Consider the following 11,773-nt stretch of genomic DNA (forward strand, 5'->3'; position numbering starts at 1 on the left):
TCTTATAACTGTGCCTAGCGGTAACATGTATAATGTAAACAACAATGGTCCTAAAATAGAGCCTTGTGGAATTCCAAATCTTACTTTAGAATAATTTGAATTTAGATTGTTTACTTTTACGAATTGATAACGTTCCGTTAAGTAAGATTTGAACCATAATAGGGCTGTCCCTGTGATTCCAACCATGTTTTCTAACCTTTCTATGAGAATATTGTGGTCTATTGTATCGAAGGCTGCGCTTAGGTCAGCTAGTTTTTAGCTAGTTTTGTAGCACTGTCGCTAATGCAGTTAGCTGTCTCCTGAGTTTTGAAGATAAAAATGTTCTTTTGGACCGTTCTCAGAGTAATTAAAATTTAGAAAATATCAAAAAGGTCCAAAATACACCCTCCCTCTTCGGGGAGGCGTGTTCGTTCCGGAAGAGTCGCAGACACCAGTCGAGTGAAGTTCAAAGCAAATCAAAGTATTTATTTAACAATACTGGATCCAGGAGAACAATACATGAGAACAGTTTAATACCCCTCCCAAGTAAAGCTCTGACCTCTCAAGTTCTGACTCCGACAGTTATACCCCATATGACGTATACCCTGCCGGTGAGGCGTTTTCTGGCTGATTATTAATATGCATAATTTCACATGTTAGTACTCAGCTCTTCACGTGCAAGATTCAAGTGCATTCCGTGACCCCGAAGACATTCGTTATGGCCAGGCTGACAATGGGCCTCTCTTCCCAACACTCCTCTCACGTGAGACCAAAATTTTGGGAGTCCTAAATGCACTTCAAGGTCAACAACATGCCCCTACACTTCAGCCCTCCTAGGCCAACACTATGATTGATGTCAGTGTGCTAAAAGCCTGGAGTGCACATCTGTTCAAGGTTAGACGTTAAGAATTAAGAATGTGTAAATATCACGTGAGTTATCATGCCATATAGTTAGTCGTGCAGGATCAAAAAATGTTTAACTACATGTGTAAATGCTGGTTAGTCATTCATATAAATGCATATAAGGTACAAGATTTCACACAATGAGTATGTAGTTATAAATGCTAATCTTAACTAATCATCATTTAAGAATATTTGTCCACAAACACAAAGTAATAAAATTGTTTCCCACGACAGTTTGGAGGCATTTCCACCTTAAGTGAACCGAAACCATGGAGCAGGAATAGAGTAATCCTCATTTCTGTTAGTGGTTTTCAAAGTTTGGAGTTCTTTTCGTTGTCTAAAAAACACCAGATGCCTCTGCTATGAGCAGGGAGAGAGAGACCTAAGTAACGGACTGAGACTGTTTATTTACAAACACTGGTGCTTCGTAAACACGAGACTGGTTTCGAGCACAGACTGGAGAGCTAGCAACTGCGGTTAAGCCAGCCGCCGTTTGAGAAAACACAGTTAAACTAGCCGCACGTCAGATTTTAGTGCGCGTTAGTGATGGGAATTTCGGCTCTTTTTGGGGAGCTGGCACTTTTAGCTCGGCTCTTCATAAAGAGCCGGCTCTTTCGGCTCCTAAATGGCTCTTTGTTTTACCACTTATTTCCACTTTATTTTCTTCTTTCTGTTATTATCTGCCCCGTTTTTGAAAAGATTCTTTCAGAGGGTACTGATATCACTGCAATAAGATAAACCCGTACTTCCAGCATTGCATCCTCTGAGGGAACTCTTCTTACAGTGTCCTCTGTGGCTTGCTTGTTGTTCTCTGATTGGTTTGAATGACAAGCCTTAGAAAAAAATGGCTCGGTCTTAGACGGGAACCGGCTCTCATCGTTCACTTACAAGAGCCGGCTCTTTGAATCGGTTCGTTCGCGACCGACACATCACTAGTGCGCGTATACTAGTGACAGAACGGTAATACTCAATGCGGGTGAAGACGTGAAAGTAAGCCATTAATTTTAAAGGAAAAGTAACGACATTTAAGTGGTTTATATATATTGGTCATTCCTAGTAAGTAGTCCATAAAACCAACAGATATCAGTTCAGTGTGTACCACACTATGTACCTATAAAATATTCTACTGTATAGTTATTGAGTAAATGACATTCAAAATCACAATAATTCTCCATTGTTTTTGAACATGTCTCAAGTTCACTGCTTTATAATATGGTAATTTCTAAAAAGTAGTCCATACAACCAATAGATATCAGTTCAGCATTTACTATACTATGCACCTATGAAATATGAAGTGATTTTACTGTATAGTTTTTTTAGTAAATTCTATTCAAAATCCCCATAATTGTCCATTGTCTTTAATGTTAACTCAAGTTTACTGCTTCATAAAATGGTTATTTTGAATAAGTAGTCCACACAACCAACAGATATCAGTTCAGTGTTTATTACACTATGTACCTATGTAATATGAAGTGATTTAACTGTATACTTTTTGAGTAAATGCTATTCAAAATCCCCATAATTGTCCATTGTTTTTAATGATGACTCAAGTTTACTGCTTTATAATATGGTCATTCCTAATAAGTCCACACAACCAACAGATATCAGTTCTGTGTTTGCCATACTATGTACCTGTGACATATGAAGTGATTTTACTGTATAGTTTTTGAGTAAATGGCATTCAAATCCACATAGTTGTTTCTTGTTTCTAATGATAAATCAAGATTTCAATTAATCCAACTGCTACAGTGTCTGAGTTAAAAATACCATAATTACAATTAACATAATACATACTGTTGCATTATGTGTGATTTTGTCTTGCCTAGCTTTGTTGTGTCTCTTTACATTGTACTTAGAACATCTTTGTTTGTCTGATATTGCAGTTACAGGTTTGAAAATCATGAAAGGGGTAATCTAAATAAATATAAAATATTTTCTTCCAGCTGGTTTCTTATATTAATATTCCATTTCAATTTCTTTAGGACATCCTCTTTAACCAGGTTCTGCTTTAGTGATTGCAGCACCAACAAAACTATTTAAAGAAGTATTACCAGTCATAATCAATCCCATTTTAACAATCATAAATTCGTCTCTTAGACTAGGTCACATACCCAAAGCATTTAAACTAGCAGTTATTAAGCCCCTGATCAAAAAACCGAATCTTGATCCTAGTGTACTATCCAATTACAGACCCATCTCTAACCTTCCCTTCATATGAAAGATCTTAGAAAAAGTTGTGGCCCAACAACTTAGGTCATACTTGCATAAGAATAACATATATGAAAAATTTCAATCTGGTTTTAGGCCACACCATAGCACAGAAACAGGTTTAGTTAAGATAACAAACGACCTTCTTCTCGCCTCTGATCGAGGCTGCGTAACCATGCTAGTTCTACTAGACCTCAGTGCAGCTTTCGATACAATTGATCATACTATTCTGCTAGAAAGATTAAAAAACATGGTTGGAATAACAGGAACAGCCCTATCATGGTTTAAGTCTTACCTCACAGATTGCTATCAGTTTGTAAACGTAAATAATGTTTCTTCTACTCATACAAAAATGAGATTTGGAGTTCCCCAAGGCTCCATTTTAGGACCTTTACTATTCATATTATACATGCTGCCACTGGGCAGAGTTATTAGCAGGCATGGCATTACCTTCCACAGTTATGCAGATGACACACAGTTATACATATCAGCCAAACCAGGCGACAAACCAACACTAAAGAAAATGGAGGACTGTGTTAAAGAAGTGAAGCATTGGATGTCATACAATTTCCTTCTGCTAAACAGCGACAAAACCGAGGTTCTCCTTCTAGGTCCAAAACCTGCTATAAATAAGGTATCAGACTTAATACATAATTTTGACTTACCTGTTCTCCCGAGCTCATCAGCTAAAAATCTGGGTGTTATAATTGATTCAGATCTATCATTTGATCAGCATATAGGTAACATTACAAGAACAGTTTCCTACATCTTCGGAACCTCGCTAAGTTAAGAAATTCCTTATCCCTCCCAGATGCGGAAAAATTAGTTCACGCTTTTATTACATCAAGATTAGATTATTGCAATGCACTTTTATCAGGATGCTCCAGCAGAAACTTGAGTAAACTCCACTTAATTAAAAATGCTGCAGCCAGGGTCCTCACTAAAACTAGAAAATTTGATCATATCAGCCCAGTCTTATCGGCCCTTCACTGGCTTCCAGTTAAATTCCGTATTGATTACAAAATTCTTTTACTCACGTATAAATCCTTACATGGTCTCGCCCCTGAATACTTGCAAGACCTCATCACACACTATGAACCACCAAGATTACTCAGATCTCAGGGCGCCGGCCTCTTACTAGTACCCAGAATTCATAAGACTTCAGCGAGGGGGGGGGGGGGGGGGAGCCTTCTCCTACAAAGCCCCTCAGCTCTGGAACAATCTTCCAGCTAGTGTTCGGGACGCAGACACAGTCACTATGTTTAAGTCTAGGCTCAAAACACACTTGTTCAGTTTAGCCTTTGGCAACTAACCTCTGTCTAGTTTAAGGTTGTCATTTCAGGAACTCATGGACATGGAGAATCAGGGTAAACCTGGATGATGTGCTCACAATTTCTCTTGCTTGGAACGAAAGGATGTCTTTGCCTGAGCTCCTTCTGGTTTCCCTACTCCCAGTCTGTTACAGTCTGATCCGTCACTACACTAAAGAAAATATTCACATGCTCTCATTCTCTGCTGCACTCAACTAACTGCTTCCCTTTTACTGTTTTACTGTTTTCTGAGAGAATGGTGGCCCACTAATGGAAGATTGTTTGCTGGATTCTCCTGCAGACCAGACCAGACCAGACCAGCTGCTCACCTTATTATTATTATTATTATTATTATTATTATTATTATTATTATTATTATTATGTAGCATAATGACACTTCATTGGTGATCATTTAAAATTCAATCTATAGTTTGATCAGAGGAGGATGGGTCCCCTTTGTGAGTCTTGGTTCCTCCCAAGGTTTCTTCCTCCAGCCTCGAGGGAGTTTTCCCTTGCCACTGTCGCCTTCGGCTTGCTTGCATTGGGCTTTGATTTAAATGTTCTGTTTTGAGACTGTGAAGCTGCTTTGTGACAACGTCAGTTGTAAAAGGTGCTATACAAATAAATTTGCTTTGATTTGATTTGAAATCTGACGTGCGGCTAGTTTAACCGTGTTTTCTCAAACGCCGGCTGACTTAACCGCAGTAGCTAGCAGATGGTGAGGAACAACGTTTGATTAAAAAACATCAGTCTTTTTGGGATTACGGTTTTAGAAGCTGATGTTGTGCTTTCTGTAGTCTGCATGTCGTTTTACATGTCTGTTTACAGTATAATGAAGCCATGACAGGACGCTCAGTCTCTGTCAGAGTACTTTCAAACTGCCATTGCAGCACTAGCTCACTCTCACTTAATACATAGAGTTGCGTTTGAATGCAGAGTTCAGCAAATTAGACAGTGCACACCACGAAATCAGAGGCAACGATTTGTCTGTTTACTAAGCATTAAACATTTTACGTATTATGTTAGCATTCCATACTCAGTATATCCAAATGCATTTTTCATTTTTTCATAATATTGTGTAGGAACACCTAGCTAAATTTATTTTTATTTAATTTATTTTTATTTTATTTAGTGGGGGGGGGGGGTGATGAGCTCTCGCCCCTCGCTGCCGTTGTATGCTTAGCTGAACCTATGTGTGCTTTTAGGTCCTTTACACCTTTATTTGCTACACAAAACATGGGAATTTCTTTTTTAATTCATCCGAGAACTTACGTTTCAGTATAGCTGCTCGAGATGAGGGTAGGTACATGAGCTTTGCCTGACGTAAACAAGGACTACTGACCTGCAGACTGACCAATTAAATGTTTACAGAGAAGGTTATCGACCAATAATGGTAGCTCTACAGTCAGACCGTGCAATCAGTATCATAGTTCTGTTTCAATCATAGTTCGCTTCTCACTCAAGCGAACCAAACGGAGTAGGGGACGGCGGGACTAGTTTTTGTGAACGAAACGCTTCTCGAAATTCTGTGTAAGCTCTAGAAAAACAAAATCCTGGACATTTGTGAAATTCCGCCTGGAATTTTTTTTTAAATCTAAAAAAGAGGACTTGTCCGGGTAAAAGAGGACGTCTGGTCACCCTACCCAATAGCATTTTCTCTTTTCGCGCCATATACCTGATGGTTTCTGTTAAAGTAGACCACTCTTAATTTTTACTGCTGATGTTATTTCTGTGTCAGAAACGGTGTTATATTTACTGTTTAATTGCACTCATTTGTGTTTCGGCCATTTTGTAGTGTTCAAAAACAGGCTGTAGCCAATATGGCTCCCAGTTTACTTTTTGCTGTGAATCTGAATCCTAAAACCAAATTCGAGAGTGACTTGAGAGCCCTACTATAAATAATATAAATAGTACTTTTTAAAAGCAAGAAAAATTCCAATTCCAATCATTTCTATAAAATTTTATGACCTGTGTTTGCTCACTGTCTACAGTCTGGTTTAAATTATTTGACTGTACAGCAAGGTTATGTCTGTTTATATTTTATGTACATAATGTATTTGAAATACAAGATATCATATTTTGTTTAAAATTATACCTAAACAATCTATTAGGACTCAGGATGCACCTGCAAATAGATGAATAGCTATTAGTTTTAACTTCATATATCACCAAACCTGCTTGTGAAGTTAAAACTAATATTCATCTATTTGCAGGTACATGCTGAATCCTAATTAAATGGATCATGAGTGCACTTTCAAAATGTTGTGATTTAAGTGCACCAACATGACCTTGCATCACGTCCTCAAAATATATTCTGCCTGTGATCCTTGTTGTAGTTGTATGCTTCAATTTTTGTATGAATAAATGTTGCAAATTCCTTTATCTAAGGAACAGCACACAATTGTACCATTTTTCACCTATTGTTCTCAGTGTGTTTCTTGCTCCAGTGCTGGGCATCAGAGGAGTGACAAGTCCACAGGGGTAACAACCCAGCTAACAGATGCATTTGTGCATAATCTGTACCACTTTTAACACTTATGAATCAGTTAAAGAGCTGGCAAATATTGCGTATGCCAGTTGTAGGTGTTATGGGCATGGATGTTTCTCTTGTATCTCTATCCTGTCCTGTCCATATGTTCTAGGATCCAGTCCTGGGTTCCTGACTGACTGCATGCCGGATGCCGGAATCTGTGTCCATGGTTTGGAGATTTACGCCGATCGGGAGATGACAAAGTTAAGTTTGGCGGGCGACAGGCCTGTCCCCCTCCCTCGGAGCACTGCAGTCAGAGCTCACTCTGGTGGTCAGACAGCGATTGCTTCCCCGGTACCCATGCCCCGCTCTTCAGTACACTCTTCAACACGCTCTAAAGTCGTGGGTAACTCGGAACACTTTGATGTTACTCGGCAAATCAGTCTTGTTCCCGTATTTTAGGGAGAATGAAGTAGACGCCTATTTCATTATTTTTGAGCGTATTGCCACCACGCTTAATTGGCCCAAGGACCTATGGTCATTGTTGTTACAATGTAAATTAGTGGGGAAGGCCCAAGACGTTTGTTCTACCCTCTCATTAGAACAGAGTTTGGAGTATGATGTTGTTAAAACCACTATTCTTAGAGTTTATGAGCTGGTCCCCGAGGCTTATCGACAGAATTTTAGGTCTGTAATGAAAACCCCCAGCCAGACGTTCATTGAATTTGGACGAGAAAAAAACTGTTTTATTTAAGAAATGGTGTACAGCTAGCAAGGTTACCACCTTTGAACAACTCAAAGAACTAATTCTCTTAGAAGATTTTAAAAATAACCTGAGAAAATAGAGCTTTACCTTGACGAGCAGGAAGTGAACAGATTGTCTGATGCTGCTACGTTAGCAGACGAGTTTGTATTGACACATAAGTTCAATATTTCGCCATCAAAACGTAATGTGTTTTCTAGTCGCATTGCCCCTAGAACACCTGTTGACGACACTATTTCCACGGCATCTGTCCCTGTTGATACACGTGAGTGTTTTACTGTCATGAACAAGGCCATCTTATTGCTGCATGCCCAGCGCTTCAGCTTAAAGGCATGGTTCACATGTAAAAAAAAAGTTAGTGCCGTAAGTACATTCCCTCATAACCACATACTGGATGAGTCTTATAATTCGGTCTCCTCTGCCATCGATCCTGTATTCAAGCCCTTTGTGTTTAATGGGTTTGTTTCTTTGCCTGAAAACAACCAGGATAGACAGCCGATAAAAATATTGAGAGACACTTGTGCAGCTCAGTCATTTATTCTGGACAGCGTTCTGCCGTTTACTAAGGAGTCCTATTGTGGCCGTGACGTTTTTGTGCAAGGGTTTGGAGTGCTTTCCCTTGCATTCAGTTCGATTGAGTACAGAAAACTTTGAACGTTTTGTAAAGGTTGCCGTTCATTCTAAGCTGCCCGTTGATGGTGTTTCATTTATTTTGGGTAACGACCTCGCTGGTGGAGAAATACACGCTACCGGAGGTAGTTAATGATCCGGTGGAGGATCACGCGCTCTCTGCTCTTTTCCCCGCTTGTTTTTGACTCGTGCTCAGGCTCATAAATTTTCTGATATTAATTTATAAGAAACCTTTGTGTACTGTGGACTCTGATATTTGTTCCAAGTCTGCTGAGGTCATTCTTCCGCCATCTGATTACGGTCACACAAATTCTGCTTCCCTTATAACAGGTGATTCAGACCCGCTAACTCGAACTGCACTAATTGCCGCTCAAAAAGCGGACGGTACTTTAGATAAATGTTTTAGGACAGTCACAGACATGCCGTTTATTGAGGAAGGTGTATTGATGAGGTCCTGGGTTCCCTCTAGTTCCTACGGTGAATGTGATGAGATTCATCAGATCGTACTTTCCCATCCTTACGTTTTATCATTAGCTCATGACCACCCCCTTGCTGGTCATCTAGGGACTAGGAAAACATTGCAGCGTATTTTAAAACATTTTTTTTGGCCCTCCATTAGATCAGATGTCACACATCATTGCCGGGCTTGTCATACCTGTCAGGTTGTTGGAAAACCAAACCAGGTGATTCCGGAGAGCCAGCTGTAGCCAAGATGTTACTGTGCTGCCCCCTTTTGTCCCGTCACACTAATACCGGAAGTATGTCACAGCGGGTCATGTGCCGGTGTTGTGCCGAATTCAGCACCCCCGCCGCGAGATGCATCCCCGGTATATTTAGTCCTAAGGGAGGTTAATCGGCGTTTTATGACAAAACGGGCAAAATATCATGTTCATTTCCGTCAAAATAAAAATAAATCGCCTTTTCCCCAGTAGAAACACTCTAGATATTTAGATGTTAAAAAGAAAAGGTCGCTTGTAAATAATAAAATGATATAATCTACATGCACCACTGCTTTTTCTGAAGTCAGCTTCGACTTATTCTAAAACAAACGTGTACGTTCATTTTCTGACCACAATGAAACTCCTACATATCCTGTCGCAATTTTTATGGAATATTTAAACACTGGAAATAAATAGGAATATAGGACAAAAGCAGCGAATTGTAAATAAAATTACCACTTCATTACTGAACTTGCTAAATGTTATATCCATGAAAATGTACACATGCTGCCACTGCCTGAACATTACTGCAATATTAATAGTTGAATTAGAAAGAAATGTACCCAATTTTAATTCTGGCTACATTTCTGTTTTTGCCATGAAACTTATACAGGTATTTTACATTGATCCCATAGGTGTACTGACAAAAGCAAACCATATTTGTGTGTACAGAAAGAGAGTTACAGGGGGATGCTTTTTAAGGCAGTCCACCTGCCTGAAAAGGCACCCCCTCTTAATTCTGGCTACATTACTGTTATAACCATGAAACTTATACAGGTATTTTACATTGATCCTATAGGTGTACTGACAAAAACAAACCATATTTGTGTGTACAGAAAGAGAGTTATGATGGGGTGCTTTTTAAGGCAGTCCATCTGCATGAAAAGGCACCCCTGCTTAATTCTGGCTACACTGCATAGAGATTACATGTGTCCAGCATGCAAATAGGGCTGCTCTTCTTTCTAACATCTCATGTTTTTTTGGTTAAATATACTTATTATATATACTTACTTGGTTAAATAAGTTGGTTTATTTGCAAATTTAAGGTATGTATATATGTATACAGTATTGTGTTCATTTGTGTAAAATACCTGTATAAGTTTCATGGTTATAACAGTAATGTAGCCAGAATTAAGAGGGGTGCCTTTTCAGGCAGGTGGACTGCCTTAAAAAGCACCCCATCATAACTCTCTTTCTATACACACAAATATGGTTTGTTTTTGTCAGTACACCTATAGGATCAATGTAAAATACCTGTATAAGTTTCATGGTTATAACAGTAATGCAGCCAGAATTAAGAGGGGGTGCCTTTTCAGGCAGGTGGACTGCCTTAAAAAGCACCCCATCATAACTCTCTTTATTAACAATTATAGGCATTAAACAATGATGTAGCTGAAGGGGCACCAGCCCTATTTCACTTATGCCTTTTAACTGCTTTCATTATAACAACTTACTAATTATTATACAAGTTACATGTCAACTAAACGATACCTAATATACATACAATAAACATTATAACAAATATAGGTAATACTAAATGACTAGTATAACATTAATTAATTAATTAACATTATTAATTAATACTTACAGGTATATGAACGCACACAGTTAGAGAAAGAAGTGTCCACAAATATTCCACACAACGATAAAGTCCTTTTCAGTCCACCAACATAGGTCCACTCCTTGACTTATTTAAACCGCTACTGAGCCTTCTCAGCGCTAGCGTCCCTAAACTAGCACTCTGATTGGCTAAACAAGTGGAGCCATGAAGGGTGCATGCACTGAGAATGTGATTTCGGGGCAGCCAATCAGCTCTTAAATTTGAGCCAAATCTTTAACCCTTTGTAACAGCCCCCCAAATTTGTCCCGCCAAATTTGTCATCATTAGAAAGGTTAAATGGGAGATTTGGGAGGTAATGCCTGATAAAATGTGTCCAGAATTGATCTGCGAGTATCTGTGAGTGTTTCCACCTTCTACTGCTAAATAGATCTGACTCCTCATAAACTGCTTGGAGTAGTGCTGGATCAAGCCACCCCATTAACAAAAGGTTCGGGGTTACTGGATCTGCGTCAGCAACATCGCTGGACACATACCCAAGTGGTTTGGAATTTAGAATACCTTCCACCTCAATTAATACAGTCCGTAACACCTCTTCTGAGACTGCATGGGGTTGTACAGTGGCATACAGGGCTGCCTTTACTGACCTGATTTCCCTTTCCCAGATGCCTCCAAAATGAGGTGCACTAGGTGGGTTAAACTTGAAGCTAATCTGGTGTGCAGCTAACTTCTCCTTCAGGTTAGGGTGCAATGAGTGGAATGATTTGTGAAGTTCTCTATCTCCACCCTTGAAATTTGTACCATGGTCAGACAGCAATTCTGCAGGTTTTCCTTTTCTAGCAATACATTTACGGAGGGCCATCAAGAAGGAATCACTGTCCATGCTTGCCAGAACATCAATGTGGATTGCCCGTGTTGTCAGGCACTTGAACAGTATCCCCCATCTCTTTTCTGTGCGCTGTCCCAGTTTTACAGTGAAAGGCCCAAAACAGTCCACTCCTGTGGAGTAGAAAGGGGGCTTAAACAAACGCAGCCGTGCTGGGGGAAGGTCGGCCATTTTGGGAATTTTCGGAGTTGCTCTCCACCTCTGGCATTCAGGGCAGGAATGTTGATGTCTTTTTACAGCTTCTCGACCATGTAAAATCCAGTACCTCCTTCTGATTTCTGCAAACAGGCGTTCCGAACCTGGGTGTTGTAGATCTTTATCTATATCATGGATGAGTAGCCGGGTGA

At 39.6% G+C, this 11,773-nt stretch overlaps 1 protein-coding gene across 1 annotated transcript in view; it reads right to left on the reverse strand.

The window, feature by feature from the left end:
• The window catches only part of LOC136707676 (uncharacterized), a 40,025-nt gene extending 31,047 nt beyond the window's left edge, over positions 1-8,978 (reverse strand). Inside the window, exon 1 of the mRNA XM_066681887.1 lies at positions 8,919-8,978. The gene's annotated coding sequence lies outside the window, so the exon portion shown is untranslated. The remainder of the gene's footprint in view (positions 1-8,918) is intronic.
• Between the last annotated feature and the right edge of the window lie 2,795 nt (positions 8,979-11,773).

The sequence above is a fragment of the Hoplias malabaricus genome, chromosome 9 (assembly GCF_029633855.1).
Source record: "Hoplias malabaricus isolate fHopMal1 chromosome 9, fHopMal1.hap1, whole genome shotgun sequence".
NCBI lineage: Eukaryota > Metazoa > Chordata > Actinopteri > Characiformes > Erythrinidae > Hoplias > Hoplias malabaricus.